General features: G+C 38.8%; 1 long non-coding RNA gene across 2 annotated transcripts in view; it reads right to left on the bottom strand.

Annotated features, from left to right (window-relative positions):
- LOC125182059 (uncharacterized) overlaps window positions 1-23,744 on the bottom strand; it is a 34,808-nt gene extending 11,064 nt beyond the window's left edge. For both annotated transcript variants that reach the window (XR_010830134.1, XR_010830135.1), the window contains exons 1-2: window positions 23,577-23,744; window positions 4,655-4,704 (exon numbers count right to left, since the gene is read on the bottom strand). This is a non-coding gene — a long non-coding RNA (uncharacterized lncRNA). The remainder of the gene's footprint in view (window positions 1-4,654; window positions 4,705-23,576) is intronic.
- Window positions 23,745-25,109: the final 1,365 nt, after the last annotated feature.

The following is a 25,109-nucleotide window of genomic DNA, read 5'->3' as shown; positions in this document are numbered from 1 at the left end:
ACAGGCTGTAGCTCCCAGATCTGCTTGATATTGGTGGTATGCGGATACTGTGTTCATCTACTGCCATAGTGTAGGATAAAGTTGACTTTAGCATCAACCATACTTTTTCAGCCAAATCCTACTCAAGTCTTACTCATCCTGTTGACAGAGAAATGCTTAGAATGGTCGAAACCTAAAATGTTTATTTTTAACTACTTGAAAGTCTCTTAATTTTTAGGGGGTCATGGGCTGTGTGAAGACACACGCAGCTCTATTACACAGACCATTAGCTAAGGAAATAAGAAAAGTATCTCTGTGGTATTCAATGTGATTTGACAGAGAGGCATAAAGGGATATAGCACGTTCTCTGACGCCTTTCAGCCATCTGTAGAGTAGTAACAGCAACATTTCCCTTCCAAGCTGTTCTACGGTTTAGCAGGCCGCCTTCTGTAGCAGAGCTTGCAGTACTCATGGTGGGCAATATTAACTGGGATAGTGCAATATCACAATAAAAATTTGAAAACAGTCTTTTACTTTGGAATTGGAAGGAAGTTTGACTTGAAACAATTGCTAGCATGACATGCAACCATGCTGATTACAGAGATTGAGATCTATTATCTCAGTTTTTTACTGAAAGCCACTCCCTGCAGCAAAGAAAACACAAACACTGATTTTTGACATTTATCTTAAATGGATACTTCATCTGCTAGAATATATATTTGGAAGTATTTAAATGAACATAGAGTCCAGAATTTGAAATTTTCTGAAACTGGTTTCTTGCACTGGTTATGGCAGAAGTCTAAAAGAAAACAACGTTCCTTTTGTAATTAAGCAGAGCAGCTATTTATATACTGCCGGCTGCCGGCTGCATTCCAGTACAAAGTGCACTCATGGCATCAATTTAAAGGGCATATGTTGGAGGGAAACACGCAAAAGTGGTTTGGAAAGAGGTAAGGAGTAAAATTTTTGGAAGTGCCTAAGTCCCTTCAAGGAGTTAGACTTCAAGGACACTCGGTTGACTTTGAAAATTTTACCCAGGTTTACCAGAAACAGAAGATGACTTAAAGTTGGCCGTGATCCTCTGTAGCCACAGAAAATTCCACACGTTCAGGATAGGTTTTATTCAAGTTACTCCAGATGTACTTGCCCTTATTACTGTGTTAGAAGAAGGCCCAATTTGATTTAAATGATTTGCTTTGACTTCAGTGACAGTAGGATTAAGTCCTGAGTCACTCATGGGTGAAGGACTTAGAAATTTCTTTACCTACTTTTATGTGACTAATTCCTTTCTTCCTGGAAATTTTAACTTACTTACTTACTTTACTTCTGCTATGTAAGGTGTATTATTAAAAAAGCCTATCTTCAGGACAGCAAAGCATTTTTTTCTCTAACATTTCTAGTTTCCACCAGCCTACAGAGGAAAATGCCTAAGTCTGCCCTCGAGTGTGTACTTTGTTGTACATTTTATTGCATAGCTGAAACCAAATTCTGCATGGAAACATTTTATCAAGTACCTTATTTTTCTACACATTCCTGGAGGACCTGCAAAGGAGGAGCTTGTCAGCTAAATTGAAAACATACTAATAAAGTTAAAAAGTTAATGGGAGACATTTGCAATTTCCCAATAATTTTCCTAGTGACTTAAACTCGAAATAACTGTGTATACTTCTGCTACTGTTTTCCTTACATCTTTGTATCAAATGACATGCAGAAGAATTAGTGCCGGATATCTATCATTTGTCGCACACCTATCAAATTATAGTTTTGCTGGGCAAACTTGCAGTTCAGGTGGCCAGATCTCTGTTTGTCTGGGAGGCTATTTTCAATTACTTATAAGTAATAATGTGTGTTTTATAACTCAAACCACTTGTATAAATAGAGCTTAAAACCTTGTGACTGAGGCAATAAAATAGAAGCAAAGGTTTAGCTGTCGTAACCTACTATGCAGTCCATTTAAGGGCAGTGACTTAAATATAGTTCCAGACACTGGGCCACTTTCGTGCTAACTAGACAATATCAAAATACTTTTTTTACTCTGTAATTAGTATGATTGTTATCCTAACAAAGCAGCTGTGATGATTGCTGCTTCTTTTAGTGAGCCTTGTTTTGTTATTGCAAATCAAGACACTTCCACGTGCTCTGCTAAAAGGTATGGGCTGACAGCGTCACCCTTGCCTTATATCTCCAGGCTTGCAAAAGGGTGCCATTTACATATATAATTTTCGTTTAAGGCTACAGGATAAATCCGTGGGGCTTTACTAATTCTGTCTTTCATTCCTGTGTCTTCTTTCCATCTTTCTGTTTACTATGACTAGACTATCATATCTGAATATCACATGGCCAGTCATGTATTTATACCAACTAATGCTGTACATCACTGGCATCCTGACTGAAAGGTCAAGAGAGAAATAGTTTTGATGAACTGAGTAGCCATTTCAAAGGATATTTTTTGTTTTTCTTTTACATTCCCTTCAGAATAAAATTTTCTGTTCAGGCACCTATTTTATAAAATTCAATTTTGTATTTGATATATCTCCTTGACCTCAGGGGAAAAAAAATACATAAAGTGACATTTTATTCCTTTCTTTTATCTGCCTTAAGCCTCCAAGAACATTCCTCTGCATTCTTGCCTCTACTGATAACATCTTTTCTAGCTGCTAAAGAGCTGACAACATATTGTGGGGGTTGCACAGTACTGAACCCTTCTCATTTAAGTTTGGCCTGAATGCCAAAAATGTTGACCTTTTCTGTATTTAATATGGCTCAGAAGAGGCATCTTTCCAAGTCTTAATATAATCTACTGCTGAACCTTCTCATCCTCCACCGCTTCCCTTCCCCCTTGATCTTCTAGCACTCCTAGTTCTGTGTATGGGATTTGGATACCCTACATTGCCTGGCATATCTGTTTACCTGTATCCAGGGGATTCAGGAATTCTTACGAATTCCTTAACTGCTGAAGTATTTGTGCTACTAGTCATATTCTTTTATCAGTTTCTGATATCAGTTTGTGTTTCAACATTTAATAGTCTGTCAGTGTCCCACATAACACTTTTGTGAGAGAGATTTTTTTGGAAAAAAAAAATGCAGAATATAAACAATATAGAATGTGAACAGGATTGTACAATAACATTTTTTTGCTCCCTTTTTCATAAATGTATACATCTAATATTATCCCAGACCAGCTGCTTTAGATCTGTTATGTATATTTAATTATCTTTCACACCAGACTGATCAAAACAGGATTAATTGATCAAAACTGAATTAATTTTTATGATCTGTACTTTTTCTGAAACAGAGATCATCCTTGAAAAAACAAACACTTTCAATAGCTGCTGTTGGATTTGGTTAGATATGACTAAGTTACCATTTTTAGCTGTATACAGGGTGAATAATACAGTAATTGCCTTGAAAGTTCTAGCTCACAACTGACCGAACGTTGTAATTTTTACAATTTTTATCCCACAGTCTTCTACCTGATTTGCCACCCATCACAGATACTGAAGAAAGCAGTTTTGAAAGCTTGCTGCCAAGTTTTTCCCCCCATGAAAAGAAATACTTGTATTTCGCCTCCAGATATACTATAGCAAACATAAAGATGCAGTTCTCAAAAGTCATTCCCACTAAAACTTACTCTTTTGAAGCCAAGCCCAAACCATGGTGATACTGGGAACATACTTCCAATCAAACAGCACCAAGCCTATTCTTATTCTCCACAGGGTGGTGGAAAACTCCCCAGTAAGATCAATAACACAACCCATGGGAAAACCATACCAAGCTGTTAGGATGTCATTTTTGATGAGAAGTCCTATGGTCCCCAGAGATCATTTCCACATTTACTCAGCAGATTCAGCTCTTCTAATGGAACAAGCAAATATAATACAATGTGCTTTTCCTGACAGGAAAGGATCTGCCCTTCTCTTCCTACTCAGGGTAAGTTTACCCTATTAAATCCTCAAAGAGAGTCTCCTTTTCAAGTGCAAAGAGAGTCAAGGGAAAAGATATCCTTTATTCTAAATTACTGTATCATACTTTAAATTAAAAATGGCAGAGATTTTTAGAACTTCAAGCCACTTCAAACTGGGGAATGTAACCCAGTGGAGCTTCACTCTTTCAAATTTTCTTTTCATTGTCGCCTTCACATATCTTTATCTCTTCCTTGTTATCCCCTTCTTCTCCCCCTATAAACCTTCTTGTAACACTGACCAAAATAATAATAATAATAATAATAATAATAATAATAATAATAATAATCTCTTTCCAGCTCGCATGGAGCAATTACCCCATATGACAGTCTTCTCCAAGAGTTACACCAGAAAATTTCCAACAGTATAGGGTAAAGTTCCCATATAAAATTCTGTTTGCTTTGTGATCTTGAACACTTGGAAAATGATGCAGATGGAGAATTCAACCTTGTATCTTCCACTTACAGAGCATTTAGAGCAATGGCCAAGAAATGTATAAACATTTGTGGATGAATCACATTTGGTGACTCAAAATTCATGTTAGGCATTATCAACACATTTCAGTTGTATTTCTCTATCAGCTAGTATCAGCGTCTATCCTTTCTAAACATGGAGAGCAGGAATTAGGAAGGGAAGACTCAGTTCTAGCTGTAAATTCTGCCTTTCTAAACCCACTGACCTTTCTACTCTATCATGCTGGGCTGATACATTACCTTTGCATTGTGTCCATTGTATGATTAAAACCCATGGAAGTCCGAAAACACTGAAAAAAAAAAAAAGACAGTAAAAAATCCACCATTTTAAAATCAAAAAGTTTCAAAAAACTAGTCTTGCACTAGTTAAACTCTGATGCAACGTTTGGATTTAATTACAGTAGGCCAAATTCTGCCCTCAGATGCACCAGTCTACTTGGGTAAGACTTGGCAAGGAGTCTTTTTCAAATCTAATACCATGGTATTTTTCTAATACCATGCCAAATAGGGCATAATATATTTTTAGAAACTTTCTCATTTATAATAATAAAATGGTCTTCAAGATGATTCATATTATAAGAAACAATTATTTTGGCTTACAGGACATATTTGTAACTATGTGTAGACACTTATTTGGACGCAATTCAGCAGCATGTAAATTCAGAACATGGATGTATGCCAGTGGCAGGAATGAAAAAACATCTCAAGGAAGCAAGCTGTTACTCGGTAGCTGTTGCTGTTTCCTTTGCCTGCTAGCTCAGAGCTCCCTATAGTTTCACAATGACGAAGAACTAGAAGGAACCTGTACAGATCATATGATCTATACTCCTGCAGAGGGATAAATTCAAACTGACAAGGATAGACATCTGTCAGCAATGATCTAGTATCAGCTTAAAACATTTTTAAAAGGAAATTCCATGCCCTCCCACAATATTCCATATCTTTGCACCTAGACAAGCTTTTCCCAATGCTGAATTTGAAATAACTTTTCATATAAATTAAGATATTTTCTTCTTTTTCTTTCAACTGTGATCAGAAGGAACAGCTATTCTTCATTGGAAAGTTGACAGTTAATTGCGTCTCAACCTCCATCTCTTTCACTTACAGTGCCAGAAGCACTTTCTCAGATCAGAGCAACACTGAGGGCAGTATAATAATCGTGTTCCAAAGGTTGCATATAACTTTTCTCACTTTGCAATTGCCTCACAGTCCTGACTCACATTTAATCCATAATCCACCATGAACATTAAGCACATCTACCTGTACTATTTCCTCAAGATTTTAGGCCATTTCTCTGACTTGTCAAGATAATTTTGAATTCTAATCTAGTCCTCCAAGGGTTTTCACTGGCACAGGTTGCCCAGAGAAGCTGTGGATGCCCCATCCCTGGAGGTGCTCAAGACCAGGCTGGATGGGGCTTTGGGAAGCCTGGTCTGGTGGGAGGTGTCCCTGTGTGTGTCAGGGGGTTGGAACTGGGTGATCTTTAATGTCACTTCCAGCCCAAACCGTTCTGTGATACTATGATTCTTAGTACGCTATAAATAAAGTGATTTCTTTCCTTGGGTGTATACATCATTTCCAAGACAAAATTTTAAAACCTTTATATTTAGGATGCATGGTCTTAAGAAAGAATGTTGTTAAATCAGAGCTATTACTTCACATACATTGATAACTTGAATGCAGGAAGTCTATTAATTATCATGGCTGAAAAACAGAAAAGGTAATTAATATTTAAATCACTTATATAATATCACATATATTTAAATATTTTAATATGTAAAATCATTCACAGGGGGAGGTGAGTGGGCAAAGAGGGGGAAGGAGAAGGAAAATAATATTCCAAAACTTATTTATAATGTAATGTGCCATCTTTCTGTCAATGTCAAAAAAGAGACTGTAGAACAACATTTCTGATTTATTGATTTTTGTCACTTTTTTACCAATGTTAAAGCAAGGAGGGCTCATATACTCTAAGCACAATGAGTGGTTCTGCCTCAGGCTTTATCCTCTCCCCTTTTCTTCTTCACATCATTCTTAACATGAGAGGTAAGTTTAAGCCATGTTTTAAGAAAGCTGCTACAATATTGTCTTGTGGAGAACACGTTTTGATGTTGGCCAGAAGGTCACAGAGCTACTGCATTAGCACATGGTCTCTGATCCTACAGTGCTTCTGCCTATGCTCTTCTGGCTTCTCCCTTGCATCTCCACTTCACGCATCAGTTTAAAATATACTTGGCGAGGATTTGGATGTTTTTGTAATAATTGGCGTTTTGTTATTCAAAACCAGTTGATATTTAAATGAAACAGGTACTAACCTTAGATGATATTAAGCATCTCTTGTGTACTAGACAATGTGGTAAGAACTTTTGATGCATTCATAAGTGTAACATTATTATTTTATTTATTTTTTGGATGATGATATGTTATTACCTGTCCTGGATGAACAGCTTCTGGATAACTGGGTAAATAATAAAGGCCTTTTCTGCAATGATTTCTGGAAATAGTAAGAAAATACTTTTTCAGGTTTAGGCCTCAGGGAATTTAAAAGCAGAAATCTATCAAAGAATAACAACTCGTTTTTTTGTTTGTTTGTTTGTTTGTTTGCAAAGACTAAACTTTAGAAATTTATAAACTTTAGAAAATTTAGAGAATAGATCCTATCTGTTGGTAACACAGTGTTGCAGACACTGTGATGTCTGCAAGAATTCCCCAGTATGCCTCACATCAACAGTCCATGTTGAGTTGATGTGTTTAATTAGGTGTGTGGTTATATATATGGTATATTTGTGGGTGCCTGTGCCAGTATGAGAACGAGGGACATGGAGAAAAAGTAGCATTACTAAGACCTGGACTTTTTAAGCGAAGAATTGGTCTGTGCTTCTTATGACCACATGCGTTAAGATTCTTTTTTATGATTTTAATTTTGGCTAGGTTTGGGTTCAACCCAGATTGCTGCAGACACCAGCAGACTGGTGTCTGTAACGAGTTGTCCATAATGAGCCTTCCAGTTGTCTGTAATGAGCCTGCTGATCCTTGACACAGAGCAGCACATCAGGCATGGCTCAGCTGTAGCCCTTTCAAAGGATGAGACCTGTTATTTGTGGGTGCTTGCACCAGAGACACAGTTCAGAATGCGCACAGCCTGGCGCGCAGGGTAGGCAGACTGCTCAGCTCATTCTAGCAGGGGAGAAACCTGTCAACACCATCTTTATGAACTACAAAGTGGTGATAAATTTGGGACTTCCCCTACCAGTCCATTTTCCCAGCACACAGGCAAGTCATGCAATTTAGGGAAAACATAGACTTGTTTGTGCAAGGTGGTGTAGATTTAGGGCAAGCATAACTGGTGTTTTCTAGTTGTTGTAAATCTCCTTAATGATGTGTAAGGGATGGTATGGAATTTGCTTTGTTTTCCCCTATATCTTTATGGGGAAGTGCACGTAAGTTTTCCTCATGGGGAACTTTCCATAAGTTCCCAATATTTTCCTTCACATTTCCCAAGGTATGTTCCCTTGAGGTTGTGTGCTGGGTGAGCTAGAGAGACATGGAGGGAAGAGTGGCACAAAGGGAAGGTAAGAACAGAGCTGCCTGACCTGCATGTCCATACCTTCATATTTAACTTGCAAATCACATATTTGTAGCTGTGGTGTCTGAAATGTATTGACCCAGCTCCTTTCAGTCATAGTTATAAGATGTTTATGACTGGTTGTGCTTTGTGCCAGCCTCCAAAAATCAAGGCAGGCACTGTGTATGTCTCTCTGCACCGTGAGAAGTGTACTCTGTGGTGAAACACCTCGAGTGCAAAACACCACCAAAGGAGCTTGAGAAAACAGTGCCTCTTCAGAGATAGGGCTTGAATCTATGCCAGTGCTCTGCTTTTTTCCCAAGTCAACTGCCAGACATCAAAAAATATTGGGCATAAGCCATCTCTCCTAGGACCTTACCTCCTGCAGGTAGTAGAAAGTGTCCCTCATTTATTTATTCTCTTTGTGAAGAAGTTTACTTCATCTGTCACCATTAGTGACTGGGAAGCATGTTCCCTCCGTTGGTCCTCAGACAGACCACCCTGTCTCTCATTAAGGCTCTGCTTTAGGACAAAAGGAAGTTTTCCAGGAGCACAAATAATCAGACCTCCTGCGCTCTTGTTCCCTATTGCCTAGAAGAAACCTCTTCCATCCTTTGGCTCCTCACTTCTCCATCACACCTTTCAGTGTGTATTTACTTCAGTAATACGTATTAAAAAAAAAAATCAATAGGTAGTAGCTATTTTCTCTTTTATTTCAGCTACACATATGCAATAGGGCCAGCTTCGCACACTCCTTCCCATGGCTGCCCTTGGCTTTTCTCCTAGTGTTGTTCTGTCAGTTTTACCTGGCCCTCTTTTGCCCCAAGTGGGTCTACTACTGGCATATCTCATTTGCTTCCAGACTGATAGTCCAAAAATCTCCTCTTAAAACATTGCCCATTGAGTTTTTCATCTTTCCTTCTTCCTGGGGTCTTCTTTTACTACAAAGCCTCGGTAGTCCTTTTCCAGGAGTCAGAGTTTCCAAATCACAGCATGCAATCACAGCAAGTCGATCCTTGTAATATTGTCAAGCTGATTTTAACCCTCACAACGTTTTGCCTTTTGGACATAAAGTTCACTCTCTGAAGCTTCCAGGTTTTGGGGGACAGAAATCATATCTGTGACACATCTGGAAAAACAGCTAGCACATTTTGACTGTTGCTGTAACATGAAAATAATATATAATAGCAGCAACAAGCAGATCATATTATCTAGAGAGCAAGATTTTTTTTAAGAAAAAAAAAAGTAAATGTCTTAATATATTGAAGACAAAGATAGGCACAATGTTTTTTATGCGAGCCAGATGCTATCTGAAGTGCAAAAGACCCTTATTTATAATTGAATGGACTTCAGAAAGATTCTTTTTTGGTTACCTTCAAGATGAGATAACTGTAAATTATGAAATAATAGCAAAGAGAACATTATGTCCATGGATGTCATTTTAGAATATAATCCTTCTAAGGTTATTGCATGAAAAAAGCTGTACCCTAGCAGGGGTTAGTATCAAAGGTGTAATTCAAAATGGGAAAAACAAACGCAATGATTTTTAATGAAAGACATTTATTAAATAGGCTAAAAGATCATTTTCTTCAAAAGATTGTATGTTCTTTAAATATCTTCTCTGTACAATATTTCAAGTATACCAATGGGCTGGATAAAAGAGTCACTGAATTTACGATGCCTCTTCAGTTTGAACTTAGCAGGTCTTTGCCATAGAGTGAAAGGCCTAAAATCTTTTTTCCTCCTTCTCTTAAAGAGAAAAAAGAAAACCTTATAGTTGTACCAAATCATTATATGATGTGGTTAGTATTCATAGTCTCCTCTGTATTGTCATCTGTCCAACAAAAATAAACATCCTGGGTCGCTTGGAGGATGTGGTATTTGTCACATCAAGTCTATGATCAGAAGTGAGCTGAGGTGGCTTCACAAAGTGCATGATTTACAATAAGCCCTAAATAAAGCATGCGGATAGTTTGCTCTTTATCCATTGGCATATACAGTGCTGACTGCATCGTGGGTTTGCAGATGAAACCTTCCCTTACAGAAGGTTCCCAGAAAAGAGAAAACACAGATGGAAGTTCAAATTGCCACCTTTGCTGACATACATCTATCTCCCAGTGCTGCTGTGCTCCCAGAGCTGCTTCCCTGTGGCCATACAGCCCCCCAGCTGCATTAGGGAGGGCTACAGCTTTCCCTGGGGCCATCGATCAAGTGACTCGGAGAGAAAGCCTCAAGCCTGAAATTCACAATGCAGGTCTCTTCTTCAAATAGGGCTTTATAGATAACCCCTGTGTAGTTATACAGCCACAGAGTTTTCCCCTGCATGTGCATCAGATAACATGGGGGAGCTCAGCACCCCAAGTTTAGAGTGACACATCTGAAATCTGCCTGTGTAATCTTAATGAATTCTAGCACTGCTGTGGAAAGCTGCACAACATTTAAGAAATTTCTGGAAACTTTATCATTTTTTTTATTTTCAGTTGTGTTTATATATATATATGTATATAAAATGCCTAGCAGTTCTTACATGTAACGTTGTGTTACCTGCAATCTAGCATTTTAAATTTAAACTCAATGTGTAATTGACTCTCTGGGAGGAACAGTCAAATTACAGATTCTTTTCTTGTGTTTTTGCATGTGCTTAGGCAGAGATACTTTTATTGATATCCTGAGAGCCAGGAGACTGGTTGGAAAGTGAGCGATTGAATTAGTACCTGTTTCTGGAGCTTCCCTGCTTTCTGGAATAACAGCCGGGCTCAGGACTTCTTGGCTAACTGTTAGGCAATACTTTTTATTGTACTGCCTTTAGAGTGAGTTGGAGTCTCACCCACAACCAGTGACTAAGGTGGAAGGGGTGTTTCAAAAAAACCTTCCTCCTTTGTTTCATGCTGGCAAAATAATAATAATAATAAAATCTCTTCTTCTTCTTCTTCTTCTTCTTCTTCTTCTTCTTCTTCTTCTTCTTCTTCTTCTTCTTCTTCTTCTTCTCCTTCTTCTCCTTCTTCTCCTTCTTCTCCTTCTTCTCCTTCTTCTTCTTCTCCTTCTTCTCCTTCTTCTCCTTCTTCTCCTTCTTCTCCTTCTCCTTCTTCTCCTTCTTCTCCTTCTTCTCCTTCTTCTTCTTCTTCTTCTTCTTCTTTCTTCTTCTTCTTCCTCTTCTTCTTCCTCTTCTTCTTCCTCCTCCTCCTCCTCCTCCTCCTCCTCTCTCTCCTATTCAGGAATCTCCTGGCATATTATGTTATACCTTTAGCACTTGGTTAGGGTGTGGGCTCAAATATGCTACCCCAGTAGCATTATATATTATGTGATTATAGCAGCAATACGGAAAGCCGAACCATGAGGCTTTGCAAGTGGGAAAGAGGATTCTGACCTCAAACAAAACTTTTTTCACTCACTCACACCCTGTCACCCACATAATCATAATCACAAGCTCCGAGTTGCATGCATCCATGTAATCTGGACAGTGTGCAGGCACCAAGGCATGCGTGTCCAGGTGGTCTGTCCGGGTGTCCTGGCGGTAGCCCAGAGGACAAAGGACGTCAGCAACTGAGTCTTTATGAGATCTCCTCATAGCAGAAGTGGCAGAAGTTCTGTACCTGCCACGCAGAGGCTGTACTCCTCATGAGCTCACGTGGAGGGGTTTTGCAGTGACAGGCTGGTGTTGCCTGGTTCCTTCCAAGCACCTGCATGCTTGATACACTGGCCTCAGTGTAACCCCTAGTATACTGGCTACTATAAGAAAAAATAAGTTACTAGATGTAAATCTGGAGTAAATTTCTGGTGAGTCCATGTGTTTGCTCTGCTTTTCTACCATCTCCTTTTACAGTTTCAATATAGTTCTGTGTTTTGCCCCCCCAAAACAGGAGTGGATTTAGGCTCCCAGCACACATACAAAACATCACCGAAAGAATCACTTGGACTTATGTTTGACATATCGGTCTTGAGACTTGGTCTCACTTTATATTTCTATCAGATGCTGAAGCCCTTCAACTTCTTCTGATTGACTGATTTTTCTGTGCTTTAAATAACAGTTTTGTGTAATGTGATCTTTGTTTTTAACACTTCCCAGGTGATGAAGAGAGCCAAACTTTGAAGTTTTGTAGAGTGTTTTTTTTTTTGTTATTGTTCTTCTGTTATTATTTTTTTACAAGAAGAGTTTAGCTGGAAATCAACAACATACATGCACACACACACCAGTAGAAGTCATGTAGAGCTTCACACACTGAGTAAGTTTCGTCCTCACTGAAGGCCTGATTGAGTTTGATGAATGCAGCCTCTAACCGTGAAAGTCCCTAAACCCCCGTATTCCTACAGTCATTCCCCATGACTTTTACTGGCCACAGTATACACGGGTGGGCTACAAGGTTGTCTTGAACTGACTGGTACAACCAAATTCACTGAAACATAGTTCTGGTAAAACGTATTGTTTGAAGCTAATCAAGTGCCTCTAGGTCCTTCAGTGGCCTCCAGGTCAGAAGTTCGTGTTAAGAAGAATTAGAGGAGAGAAAGATCAGTTTTCTTGGGTTTCCCGAGCTGTTCTGCCATAGTCAGGACCCATTTTATTACAAAATACTTGAACGTTTTGCGTTGCTTCTAGTTTGTGCCATTAGATGGCAACCCCTCCCCGGGTAAATCCGCGCCGGCTGACAGCTGCGGGAGACGGATGAAAAGCCGAATTTCGGTTCCTGTTCTTAAATGCCTTCCAAACCCCAGGCTTAGATACTGTTCCTGGCTTGTGCGGAGGGAGCTGGCAAGCCTCAGCCAGTCCCAGTGTGGTGCCTTGGGACCACTGCCCGCCTCCTGTTTCACCCTGGCTTAGTTGGGTTATCGTGCCGCTACTTGAAAAAAAAAAAAAAACTGCAACATAAAGAGAAATACATACACTGGTATCTGTGTGAAAAAAGCAATGACTTTTGCTTAAACTGAAAACATATCATTTATGAGTTTTATTAGAGTTTTGAAGCTGTCTTTTGGCAAAAAAAAAAAAAATCAACAAAAATGTAATAGCTTTGCAGTATAAACTATAAACGTTTCATTAATCAAGTAATGGATTGTGTTAATGTGTTTCTTTACTTTGCATGCCTTCAAATTAAAAACACTAAGTAGCATCAAAACAAAAACAAACAAACAAACAAACAAACAAACAAACAAAAAAGCTAGAAGAGGTCCTCTTAGTCATTCTGCTGCCCAGGGGTAGGACCAGCTATACTGATATCATTCCCAGGCTATGCTTTCCTAACCTAGTCTTAAAGGCATGAAGACTTCATAACGTCCCAATCAGATTGGGTCTTTCCTATGTCACTGACTTTGTGGCCCTTAAATACTGTTTCTCAAGAAAAGGTCAAGACTTGTAGATGAAACATGCAGCCAAGTTTGAGTTTCCAATGCCAGCTGCTCTACCTCTTCAAAATGCCTAAAGATATAAAGATGGTTGAGTGTCTCAAAACATGTTACTGTCAATGAACGCAGGAAGTAACAGAGTACCAATGGAATTAGCCATTTAATTATATAGAAATTTTCACAACACTTGTGCTTAATTTTTGCCTAAGCCAGGTATTGATCAAAGTACTGATACTTGTGGTCAGAACTAACACCCAAATACCTTGGTTTCCAGTACTAAGATACTCACAATGAGTAAGTATTTTAGGCTCATGCTTGAATATCATTTATTTTCCATTAATTCATATTTCCATTAATTCACATCCATTGTGCTACTATATTCATATCTGACCTTGGTAAGAAAATACACATAAGGTTTTCACACATTCCTAATTTTTTTGTAATTAAGTATTCGCCTTTCTATTCTAGGTTATATTAGTTTCTTCATCAAAGTGCTCCTATTGATTTTCAGTGTAGCTGAGTGGTTTTCCTTTCTCTTTTTAGCTCAGCCTGCTGTTCCCATACTCCCGTTTCAAGATTGTACTGGAACTTCATTTCCTTAATGTTCAGAGTCATTTTGCAATTCACCAGTAAAACTGAGTTTGTGTTTGCAAGCATTATCTGTCACTTCTCCTAAGACTTTCTGAAGCATTGATGTGTTTTTGAAATTATTGTCAATAACCCCTCCAGTTGGGAAAGATAATTTTTTCACTTGATATGAGATTTTTTAAAACATCAAACAGAAGTGCCAAATCATTGCGCAATATCTATTTACTTACTTCTGTTGACACAGAAATTCAGTGCTTCCTGTGGAGGGAAATGCTTTTATCACAATTTTTATTACACAGTGTTAAACCTTCTGTCCTTCCTCTCTTAACTTTCTCTTGGACCCAAGGATGCCATGTAGGGAGATCCTTCACTGATATGATAGTATAAGTGTTGCTTTGAGTGTCTTGAACTGGCTATATATTTGAGCTCGGTTCATTCCTTACATAAGCTTCGATCCTTCATGTACGATATTTGCCCACACCACCTGGATTTTGGGTTTACCAGCTATCTTCCATTGCACTGGGTGACCCAGCCCAAAAGCAAAATGTAACAATGACTAAAATAACATACTGTGCCAAGAAGAGGCCTCAGATGGGATGTAAATATTTAGTTTCAGCCACAGCAAGGAGGGTAAGAGGAAAGTGCATTTGAGAATTTATAAGTAATTCTGCCTACCTCTAAGCAGGATTTGCTCTATTTATAAAAGTTAATCATTAGGTCAGTTCTAATTAATAATAAACACTAAGTTAGGCATTTCTCTGCCTTTAAGATGGCACTTGCATACCCTAGTAAATTAAAGGCCTACTTTTAATGTACTCCACAATGTATTGTCAGACTTGTTCATAAAATTAACATCTTATCCAGAAGATGCCTTGGTTACTGGAATGTTACAGAATAGCTTTTCTGGAGTAATTTTTTTGTAGTTCCTCTTAGAATTAATTATTGTTGTGGCACTGCCATAATAATTGAAAGAAGACTATTATTCTTATAATGGCAGCCAACAGCTGACAAGAATAGTCGTCATGACAAATACGAAGATTGTACGGAGTGTAAAAACATTACCCACAGATCTCAGAACAGCAGAGATGCTCACACAGCCATCCTTCACAGAGAGGGCCCTTGACCTGACAGGGTAGAGGAATGGCATCCTTCCAGGTGGTGCTGATTTATGGGACTCAGCTAACTCCGAGCAAGTCTCCTGTCTTACTGAGGAATGATTTTTCTCACACGTGTATGAAATATTAGGCCCATTATTTAGGGTGTAAATTCTTTCTTGTGTGTGTGATTTCATCTGTGCCTACAGATCAAGCTGTGGAAACAGCAGAAGTCCTAGAGTGCATCACCACTATATTTTGCAGACCAAATACTCTTTTGCAATTGCTGGATTGATTTTTTTTATTTTTATTGATTTTTTTGTTGTTGCTGTTTTTGTTGGTCTTTTTAAGTATGCTTCCTATGTGCTTCTTACCATATTAACACAAAATCTTGTCAACAAGTTTCTCTTCCTCTTCCTCTTCCTCTGATATAAAGAGAAAATGTAAATGTACTGTACACCTTCCTGTCTCCTGCTTCATAGATTGTGGAAAACTGAGTGAACATATAGTTTGCAGTGATTCATCTGGCAATTTTCATCCCACATCCATGGGGTAACTGTCCATAGAAAACCCATGGCTTTCTGGAATATATTTGGTTTTCAAAAAGTATTCTTCAAATGACTTTGGCCATTAATCCAGTTACCTAAACTACTTGTGATAAATGACTGTTTAGTGACAGTAAATATAATTCACTTTTGTAGTAGAGTCAGTGTTTGTGGGACATGTTGTAGATACTTGTATGGCTCTAGCACAAAGCCCTTAATAAGGGAGACTGGCCACTGGATCATAATCCTTCACCTAAGGTGTGTTATCAATCATCCATTTTTGGTCTATCCGTGGTCCTCATGGTCCACCACAGCTGAGGTCAGACACCCTACCCACTGCAATGCAATATGTCAGTAACCCCTCATGTGTGTCTGGCCATGCATGGCCCTCCCTCAGCTGGTCTTTGCCATGGGCTTTGCCTCCACACAAAGCACCAGTGGGGGGCTGAAGCCTTGGAGCAGTGGAGACAGAGGTGCAGCGATGCCTCTTCTGCTGCCTCTGCCACCACTCTCTGCATTTGGCAGAAAATGGAACAGACAGCTGGGGAGCACAGGGGGCAGAAGGAAAAGGGATATTGTCATAAAACACGCAGCTATTTGCTGGAACAGTTGGGAATCAGAGGCTTCTGTTGGTTTGGTAGTATGCCCGTTTTTCAGAATAGTCTGATTTCTCCCCAGGGTCATGATACAGTAAATCCATTATTTCTAGCACTGGAACAAAGATGACACAGTCATACAACACAAATTGCTGATCCCATGTAAACTCAGTTTGTTCATTCAAATTCATTCAGTCATTTCTGAAAGGCTAAATTTGCAATAGCAGACTATAGGTGTTCCATGTCCTTGTACAGACAGAATAAAAGCATAAAGCTGGCATAAATTTCAACAGTTGCTATTTCAAGAGAAATGTGAACATTTGTCTGCTTCTGATGTGGATCAGATCTGTCCCATCATGACTACAGAGTGCCCAACATCCAACATCAGTAGTTGTGGAACTGCAGCCAGAGGATGCTGGTGGGAACATCTCTAAAATCATGTTCAACATCTCACAATGACACTTTTCATCTGATCCTGCTTTTCAATTACTACTATGCAGAATCAATTTGCAGTACTCACTCTTCTTGAGAGATTTCATATATTTTGTAACCATCTAGTTAGATAATAAACTGGTTTCTGCACGGGATGCCTGACTTCAGAATCTGATTCCCTACGCTAGGTCTTTCGAGGATCACAGAATCAGACACATCTTCTTCCTGACTCCTTCATTCCTGTGCAAAAACCCATCTTTCCTGTACACTCACTTCAAGCACTATTATAATAAATTGGAACTCATGTTGTTGTCATATTTTTTTGAAATAATGCCAAACATGAAAACATCACATTTTATGCACTGTTATCATCTATAATCATGCATTCGTTATTGATTAACATTATTTTGCTATTTGCTATTATCAAGCAGCCATGACCAATATGTTTAGAGCGAAACAACAGATACCGAGAATTTGACATCTACACCATACATGTTGCAAGGTACTTAATTTCCTACTAATTCCAGTCTGCTCTGATTGACTAGAAGACCATTCTTGGCTGGAGTGAATTAGGTACATTCCTACAACATATCTTTGAAAAGAAGCTCAAGATACTCAGTTAGTGCATGCCAAGGCTCCTCTAAGATGTTAACTAAAGCACAGCAACTGGGGACAAATGTTCTCTTCAGAAATCAGTCCTGATCAGAGCTAAAATGCTAACATAGAGGTAGCAGCTGATGTCCACAGAGTGGGTCAGAAAACACTCTGAGTTGTTCTATGTGGGGCATTTGCTTAATATGCAAAGAAGGGTTGCTATCATTCAATTAATTTTAATTATTTTATTTTTTTCTCCAAGTTTCACCTATACAGCTGTAATCTTACTCTTAAACAAAGCATAATTTTCTCCCCAAAATTTAAGTTAGGGAAGGTTGAATAACTTCTAGGTTAGGAAAAAGTGATGAAAATTTTCTTATGATGTAAGAGATTTTAAGATATTTTACAGCTCTAGCACCTCTGCAAAGGTAATGGAAACTTGAAATTTGGCAGGAGTATTATTCCTGTACTGGAAATTGGCTTTGTTCAGCATACAACTTAACTGTACCCCTTTATGCATCGACTTTAAGAAATATATTTTACTTACACGATCACAAAGTATTTTTCTCTTCCACGAGAAAACATTGTCTCACCCACTCTATGGCAGAACTGCCTCATTTTCTGTAAAAATGGACTGTTGCTTAATTTCCAGGTGGGGAGTCTAAGGAAATGGAAAGATACATCTGAGAATTGGATTAAAAATGGAAAGACCTGGGCTCCGTTTCTTTTTCAGGCATCCCACCCAACCTTAGATGAGTCAGTTACAGGTGGCTCTGGGTAACTCTGCCAGATGTATCAACGGCTAACGTGAGGACCAGGAGGAAGGTTGGATGAGGGGTGCCCTCATGGTACTCAGCCCCTTCCTCAGCCAGCAGTGTGCACCAGCTGGAGCCACTGCTGTCTCCATAACCTTGTCAGGCTTTGTGAAGCTAAACTCATTCCAGTTTGCGTGGTGCTGGGGATGTGTGGGCAGCCTTTAAAGGGCTTTTTATTGAAGACAGACTCTGGTTAGTGTGCACATATCATGCTCTAAACAGTGAAAAGAAAATGAGGAAATGTCCTTTAATAAAACATCCTCTGTGTGCAATCGTCATAGCCAAGATTTGCAAAAGCACCTGTACATCCATCTGCACAAAGATAAAGTAGCACTTTATTTGTATTTGTAACACTGCAAACCTGCATCAGAGACATCTGTGAGATAGACTATTATTCTAGGACTATCTTGTACTTCAGGGAATAAGGGCAAAAGCTCTGTTTTGAAAGCAGCAGAAATTTGCCCGTTTCAGTGGTTGCATCATCACAGCTGCTTTGGAAAAACATTGATTTCCCTAATCAACCCAATTGCATCAGTATCAGGCAGAAAAAGATCAGGGGCTTCCATGTTACCAGATCACACTCAGAGGACGGCTCCTTCCCCTCTAGCACTGCTAATACATCCTGGTTATTCCCTGAAGGATCCTGACATAAAACTTCCTTTCCTGAACAGGGCAAAACAGCTGTCCTGAATGTGATATCTGATGGGTGACTGTTGTGTTTCTTGAGTCCTGTGATGTTGTGTGTCACAATGCAGAAGTGCCTTGATGGATCTACGGTTTGATTTTTGAAAGTGCTGTGCCTGCCCACGTCCTTTCTACAGTCCGTTGTGTGGAGACCTTTCTGCCATAGGTGGGAGCAAAGGACCAACCAAATATTCATGGCCTTTATACGCCACATTTTGCAGTGTAGTTACATTTTTGTTTAATAAGACAAAAACCCTCTGGAAATTAGAAATGTGTAGGTGGGAAGGGATCTCTGGAAGTCTGTAGTCCACCATCCTACATAAAGTTTAGGATGCTCAGGACCTTGTGTCTCACTGTTTCATGTATGTCCAAGGATGGAGGCTCCACAGTCTCTCCGAGCATCTGGACCAGTGTCTGACCATCCTTACAGTAAATAATTTTTTCTTTACATCTAATGAGAATTTCTCATGTTCCAGCTTCACTTCTGGACATTTAATTTAATATCAATATCATTTTATACCTTCATGAGGGATAATTAAAATGAGCTTGATATTTTTAACAGGTCTCAAAAACTCATAACCATCTTAAATAAATGCCACTTGTGGTAGCAAATTGAAGAGCCTCTAGAAGATAGTCATGGAGATAGATGGTATCCTTTGTCCCTGGAAGATTTCAAGTGATATGTGATGCATACAGTAAGTACAGAATGCGAAACTTGTGCAGAGGATGTGAAAGTTCAAGGCCACCCGCCAAATCAGACTTTGGGAGGGCATTAATCAAAATGTAAATCCAGTTCTTAAAACTAAAGCAGTTTAAGTTTTGAACCTGTGAAGTTTGGTGTCCTAATGTGCCAACTAAACTGCCCCTTTTGAAGTTTGTGACATTCCTTCATCACCAGAATAAATTTCCTGTAAAACCCATCTCCTTCCCACCTTGCTGAGCACATATTCCAGGTGGAGTTGACTTTTTTGAGTCAAATGCCACAGACAAACATAGAGAGCAGGATGGTCACATTTGAAAAGGGAAGAAACCAATTTTATACAGAGCAGGTGGAAACCAGATGGACTTAAATCTGGGGTGAAAAGAAGCAGAAGTGTCTTGACAATTGAAAATGATCGTTTCCATCAGGTTACACAGCTCTGTATTTCCTAGACCACATACCTGGACTTAATTAAGTTTCTCCAAGAAGAATGTTGCCTTTTCTATTCTAATTAAAAAAAATAAAAAAAGAAAAAGAAAAAAAATGGAAATAAAGTACCCTATTTTTTTCTTAGAAGTGATTGGAAAATTTATAGATTTCCTAAGATTCTTGTTTAAAACCTGAGTGTTCATTGATATGTGATTTGTGCCTTATAGAAGAGTAGGAGCTCTGGGGTAGTGTAAAAATTTTTGTTTTTAGAAGGTATTTTTTTTTCCTAAGTGACCTGAAGTGAAGGTATTTTTGAAGCATGCTCTGAAATCTGGTGACATTGGAGATACTCTTGTTCCCAAGGTGACAGTCCTGGCCAAAAAAAAAAAAAAGACTTTTTTTGACATTTGCATGACTGTTCAGTAGCACCTCAGGGGGCCAGGGCTTGGTCTCCGAGGGGCACAGGGACATGGGGACCCCCATGCATGAGGAACCTCTGTGCCACGGAGGGCTGGCTGGCCGTTTGGGTGAGCAGCTCCGAGCAGAGCACTGAGTGAGGTGCTGAGCCTGGTGGCAAGTGTGGTGGGCATGGGCTGGCTGAGGAGCAGGTGGGATGCTGCCCCCCCCCCCCCACACACACACACAGTATGCCTTCTGCCCAAAGGAAATAAAACCTGTCCCAGGGCAGGAGGGGGACAGAGGACTTCAAAACTGCCCTTTAGATTTCTTCTGCGTGTGCCAAAACCTGGGAAAGCCAACTACCCTAATGTGGTTGCAGCTTCCCTCCTTCTATCTGAAGTGACACTGGAAGATAACCTGATTTATTGCAGAAGTTACCTTAAGTGCCTACTGTTGTTATTCTGTCTGGTCAATGGGGGAAGAGCAACAGAGATGAAGGTGGACAGGGGGATGGGACTGACTGACCTTTGGGGCAGAAAGAGGGCAAAAGTGACTGCGGAGGCAAAGATGTTTAAGGAATGCTTGAGGGTTTGAAAGACCTTTGCTGAAATAAGCATACAGTCAGTCACTCTGCACATCTGCAATCAGGCACTTTGGATTTTAAGAGATCCAGGAGGACTGTCTTGTTGCCCATCCTCAGGATGAAATAGTAACAGTCTGTAGTCCATAAACAAGGGGTTCCTGGTATCTTATTAGTTGAGGGTCTGTTGTCATTTTTAATCTTAAGTTTGAAATACTTGAAAAGAACAGCCTCAGATTAATAAAAGTTTAACACTGAGAATCATCCTTATAAAGAAATGCGCTTATATTGCATTTTTGGAGAGACCCACAGGAATGATGTGACTGAAGCTCCTGGAGGGAACTCTGCCACATGCAAGTGTCCCATTCCACCCTGCAAATGTGGAAGAGAGGGCCGAGGGGAGACAAGGGGGAGAGACAGATAGAGACAGAGGAAATGCAGAGTTAATGCTAAAGCTCCATAACTAACACTTTGAAAGATCATATTTCACTTGCTGTTGTGGATTCAAACAGTTTAACTCTGTGACCCAAGGAACCACCACCAGTACTGTAAAGAGTAGGGAAAAAAAAAAAAGAAAAAAGAAAAAAAAAAAAAAGCTTCACTGGCAAAATGCTGGGAAAAAAATTACAGGAAAAAAAAAAAAAGAGGGCATAACTGTAAAAAATAAAGGAATTAAAACTAGCTGGAGAGGATAAGCTGTGTATTTCTCTTTTTGACTTAAGATGTTAAGATGATTGTTTTTATTATTGAACTTGTATGGTAGGTTCACCCAGGAAAACATTTTAGCCCAAGGAAATCAGCAAGCAGCACTAATCAAGATACTGTGCAGCGTTACTTTATCTGGGCTACATGGCAAAAGGTGCAAATGCTGGGTATACTTTGGAGCTGGACCACCCATGGGGAGAGAGCAACAGATGTTCTGTGATTACACATAACAAATATTTATATTCCTGGCACCCTTTATTCCTTGCTAAAACCTATACCTTTATTACGTGCATGACTGACTTTCTGCTAAATATGAAATGAGGACACACTCTCTCATTCAACTATACAAAGGAGGTTATAAGACACATAACCTGGTAGAGCTGTGGCTTCTCAGTGATTATTCATTTAGCAAAAGTAATGAAGCTTTTGCAAAAATCCGATCAAAACACAGTTGGTAAATTTGACAGAATCTTCTGTTACTAGTGTGTTTCCTTATATATGTGGGACTGAAGCTGACTCATATCTTCCAGAGAAAAATGAGAATTTCTTGTTCTACCAGTAACATAAGGAATTAAATAGATGAACATATCTTATCTTGGATTTGGAGATTAACATAAGCTCTTGGCTTTGATTTGTTCAAAAGTGTATCTAGCCTTTATAACTAATTGTAGAAAAAATATTGAAGATACATCTCCCTTTTTTGCTCAAAAACTACCAAGTAAATTAAGAGAATCTAAAAGCATGAGCAGTTTTAGAAGTAACCTCATGTTTTTTTGCTGCCGTCAGCAGCCTTTCGTGCCTTTTGAACTCTGGTTCAGAATAATAATCCTGAGAATTAACTGAAACTTATCTAAGTTCCATCATGGAGCACAGATGACAAGATTTTGATATTAATTCTGTAATATGATGAATTATATAAGTACATATGGTCTTGCTTTTTTCTTCAGCGTTCTTTCATCACTCTCCATAAAAGTTATCTTGTCACGATTGTGACAATGACTAATTTGTTCTACAGAAAATATGTCTTTCCTCTTCCCACATTACTTATGAGATACTAGCCTATTAGTAACTGGTGGATATTTTTAGTAATTTACAAAATATATTAAGATCAAATGTTTCCTACTTGCTCTTTTCTTACTTGTAAATATATTACATTTTTGTAGATTCCTCTGTAGTTTTTGTTTGGATCACTATTGATCACTGTTTGGTTGGTAGTGTTATTTCTGCTTATTGATTAAATGAACTTTCAGAAAGCATTGAAGGCCTTTCAGAGAGCATTGAGCCTATTAATTCTGTTTTCTGGAAACAAATGTTCCCATGGGTGAATAATGTTATTACATTTTCTCCTTGTTTGGCAGCTCTTACAAATGATATTCTGAATTCATACAAGCTTTTTCAGCCTGTGAATAAATTTAAATTCCTACTGCTCAGGCAAAATGAAAGGTTTTTTTTGTTTGTTTGTTGGTTGGTCAGTATTTTTTTTTTCATTTAGAAGAATGTGTGTAAAAACAAATACACAAACCCTTCTATATTTTTCTTGCCTTAACTGATAGAGTATCATCCACTGGGAATCTATCTTTTAATGATGACTGCGTTGTTAAAGGATGGTTACTAAAGGAAAAATAAAAAAAAAGAAAGAAAGAAAGAAATGAGAGAAATGATACAACTGGAAGATTCCTTCTTTAGTTGAGAACCTGCATATGTGCCGTAAGTATACTTTTTGGGAGGACATGTGGTAGTTAAAAGAACAGAAATGACCCCTTGCTAAGATCAAAAAATCTCAAATGGGTAACATTATCTATGTTTGTGTACATTCTCCACATTTTTATATTTCTTTTCAACTTTCAAAGAGAAAAGAAGTAACAAGAAAATGATAATCTAACTGCACAGAAAAGATGAGTTAGAAAAAAAAAAAAAAAAGAGCCTAATAGGCAGAGTGGGGCTGGAGGGGACAGAAGAGAAGAAAAAGTACAGAAGAATAAAACACTTGAACGGCTACCAAAAAATAAAAGAGAGAGAGAGAGGAAAAGATGCTAAAACTTCATTTATTCCCCAGCACCTTCTCCCAGAAGGAAAGGAATACAAAATCTTCATCTTACCCTTGCCCAGCTGCATTCAAAGCTTGAAGCCCCCACTCAAGAATGTGAAACACAGCCTTATTCCTTCGTGGTCACACAGTTCAGACTGTGATCAAAGGGTAAATGATTCTTCCAGGAATCATATTAACTCTGCCTTTCTCTCATTTACAAATCTGCTGCTGCAGACTTTCTTTCCTCCTAGGATTAAGCAGTTCTTTAGACACAAGAGCCTGAGGTAGGACCTCTAGTTCTCTTCTTGTTTTAAAAGAAAGAAATGCAGTTATTTGGCAACAGATTATTTTTTTTAAGAAAAAAAAAAAAAAAGACAAAACTTTGGAATGGGTTTGGATCTTTAAAACAAAACAGAACTTAAGGACCTTCCTAAAAGGCTGTTGGTTGCTGCACTTTTACTAAGCTTGGTCTTACTTGCTCTTTGCAAGGAACCTCAAATTATTTTACAAATACCAGAGTAACTACTTTTTTTTGCTGATTTTCTAGGAAAATACAAAGAGGAAGCACATCTCTTGTATTTCAAAGTTTTTCATGTTCTGTAAAATGTATTTTAAATGTGGTTATTCTTGGAATCCTCATCTCTGGAGGTATCTAAGAGACACGCGGATGTGGCACTAGAGGTCATAGATTAGTGATAGGACTAGGTTAGGTTGGTGGTTGGACTTGGCGATTGTGAAGGTCTTTTCCAACCTGAATGATCCTATGATTATAAGATTTTTATAGAAAAGTACTATGGGACACTGCTGCCCTTGCCATCTAAAGGACAGATGACAGGAATACCCTCTCTTTTTCAGTAAGAGCCCTGATGACTGCTGTTATTAAATGCTACTTGTTTTCATTCGGTGGCTGTCAGTCTGGCAGAAAACTCTGCAGCCTGCTGCTGGGGCTGGTATGTAAATTGTGAATGTGTTCCTCAGGTGAATGTGAGGAGATGTGTCATCATAAACTGATGGCTGGCTGATGGAAGAAAGAGAATCAAGAATATATTTATATTTATTTATTTATTTATTTTTTCTGGAATCTCCTGTAATTCTCTGAGATTACCCGAGGGATTCTCACCTCTTGTGCGGCTGAATGAATCTCTCCTAACAAAAATGATTGTTCTTCAAATCCCCTCCAAACACATGGCGGAATATTTAGGCAGTTGTTCTCTTGTTAGTATACATGAAACCTCATGAATTTCATGATGGATCATCTCCCCGGCAGCTTGGAGTCCATGGCTACGTATTTGTTGATACAGCCAGTTGAGATCTAAGCTCTTTAATTTGCAATTGTAATATGTAATTTTCTAGAAATAAAATGCAATTCAGTCTCAGGACATTCAGAATCACTCAATTCTAATCTATAATGTCAGCAAGCCCATTTCACTGACATTATTGTTTTGACACTGAGTGTAATAGAAATGATTAAGCCAGGAAGAGAGCAGCACTTACTTGACTGCTGTCAGCTACTGAACCACAATAGCCCAGCACACAGACTCTATTCAGCTGATGAAACGTGAAACTTGATATGCTGCTGTGAAATGTTAGTAACCACAATGCT

Source organism: Anser cygnoides, chromosome 3 (genome assembly GCF_040182565.1).
Source record: "Anser cygnoides isolate HZ-2024a breed goose chromosome 3, Taihu_goose_T2T_genome, whole genome shotgun sequence".
NCBI classification, from domain to species: domain Eukaryota; kingdom Metazoa; phylum Chordata; class Aves; order Anseriformes; family Anatidae; genus Anser; species Anser cygnoides.
This window is presented reverse-complemented; position numbering and strand designations above follow the sequence as displayed.